This window comes from Equus asinus, chromosome 22 (genome assembly GCF_041296235.1).
Source record: "Equus asinus isolate D_3611 breed Donkey chromosome 22, EquAss-T2T_v2, whole genome shotgun sequence".
NCBI classification, from domain to species: Eukaryota; Metazoa; Chordata; class Mammalia; order Perissodactyla; family Equidae; genus Equus; species Equus asinus.
This window is the reverse complement of record NC_091811.1, coordinates 58,500,322-58,502,439: the sequence shown is the minus strand read 5'-3', so window position 1 is coordinate 58,502,439 and position 2,118 is coordinate 58,500,322. Positions and strand designations below refer to the sequence as shown.

Here is a 2,118-nt window from a genome sequence, read left to right as displayed (position 1 = left end):
TTTTTTTTTTTTAAAGATTTTATTTTTTCCTTTTTTCTCCCCAAAGCCCCCCGGTACATAGTTGTGTATTCTTCGTTGTGGGTCCTTCTAGTTGTCGCATGTGGGACGCTGCCTCAGCGTGGTTTGATGAGCAGTGCCATGTCCGCGCCCAGGATTCGAACCAATGAAACACTGGGCCGCCTGCAGCGGAGCGTGCGAACTTAACCACTCAGCCACGGGGCCAGCCCCTCTCTTTCTTCTTTTTTTAGTGGTTAAATAATTGATAAGATTATCAACAGCGTGTTGATTACAAATAATGAGAGAGATGCTAGAGGTGGTGAATTTTCCAAATGGGGAACCACGATACACAATGGAAGGGCCCAGGGGTCCAGCCACCTGTAAATAAACGGAGTTGGGGGCAAGGGGTCAGGGCTGTTCCTGCTGCTTCTTGACAGAAATCCCCTTCTCCCTTGCCACCAGCATCTCATAGATGGGGTCCACAGTCACTGCTGCCTGGATGGACTTGATCCATTTGTCCTTCTCCTCCTATGGGGCTGAGACCTGTACACCATGTGGTTCTCCTCAACCACCCAGCCATCTGCCTCCATTTTCCTGGCTTTGATGAGCTATCCCTCGTTTTGGGGAATGTAAAGCTCAAAGCAGGAAGGTTTCTGGGGGTCGTCCAGCTCTAGGCTGCTCAGATTCTCCAGGAGTATGATTCCTCTGGCTCCTTGTCCATCATGCACTCAAAATAGTAGAGGCAGTTGTGGGTGAGGATAACCCAGAGCAGCTTCCATGTCTTCACGCAGAGCCCTCCCAGCTTAAGGAGCCAGCCTTCCCGGTCTGGGTTAAAGAAGCTGTGGGTCGGATAATTTCCATCATCCTCAGGAATCTGGAAGGGCTCATTTCGGATTCTGTCCTAGAGGTTCCTGAGCAGCTCAAGCTGGTCCTGCCCTTGTTGATGCCCTGGTTCATGGCCACAAAGTGCTCCAGGCCCAGCTTGTCCCAGACGTTGGGATTGTAAAGGCTGGTGGTGCTCAGCATGATCATGGTGAAAGACAGCACGTAGGACATGCTTGTGGACTGGAAAACCCCAGGGCTGCACAGACAGTATGGCTGGGCGAAGGCTTCTATCATCCAGTCAATCTCCTGGGCCTCTCCAGGGAGGCGGGAAGCTCCGTAGAAATTGCCTGAGGGCCTGCACCAAATTGAGGTCGGTAAACTCACGCAGATTCACAAAATCGTGGAGCATTGCCAGGTTCAGCTCTTCCCTCTCCCCTACGTAATCCCCAAGGCTGTCTTGTTCAGGCCCTTGCCATTGTAAAGGAAAGGGGCAAGCTCGTTGGGTATCTTCTGGAGAAGTTCATTATCCAGCAAGAAGTGGATCCCCTTCTTGGGGTCCATGTTGAAGTTCTTCCTGCCCATTGCCCGTTGCCCGTTGCCAGGTTCTACTGCCTTCATTGGCCTCCAGACTCCACCTGGCTCAGGGCTTCGCTGAGCTCCTCCTGCAGGTGCTGGATCTCCACCAGCAGCTCCTGCTTCCGTGGCCGCACATTCTCCAGCTCCATCCGCTCCTCCAGAGTCAGGTCTGGGGGCTCATAGATTCATCCTCCATGGTGGCTAGAAAGCCAACAAGAAGTCCAGGGCGGTCCTGTCTGTCTAGCCTGGAGCGTGTTGGCCCGTAGGCTCAAGTCAATCCACTCAAAGGCCTGGGAACCACCGCCGCCTCTGTGCCAGATCTCAGCGCTGAAAAGACGCTCGCTTGGCCTCCAAACTGCCCTGCCAGTAGGGAGTTTTGCATCTGTAAGTGAGATTGGTTGATAGTTTTCTTATAGAAAGGAAAAAAACAAAAACTGTATAGCAGGCTATAGTGGAGAAGATGGAATAGCTGTGTTGTAATAAAAAGGGCATAAAAAGAATAAAAAGAACAATGTCAGAAGACGACATTTAGTATTAAAAAATATTTACTAGCAAGCCAAAATAAAACAATTTTAAAAATCTAACCACCACGTTCTATCATCTCGCCACATTTGGCATGGAGCTTCAATCACGATAGATGCAATAACACAAAATAGGATTTTATGACCCTTAGAGTTGGCATCAGGCAACCACAAGTCCTCCACCACAATGGCAACACAT

General features: G+C 50.3%; 1 pseudogene; it reads right to left on the bottom strand.

Annotated features, from left to right (window-relative positions):
- Positions 1–267: 267 nt before the first annotated feature.
- Positions 268–1,687, bottom strand: LOC106832971 (cytohesin-2 pseudogene; annotated as a pseudogene).
- Positions 1,688–2,118: the final 431 nt, after the last annotated feature.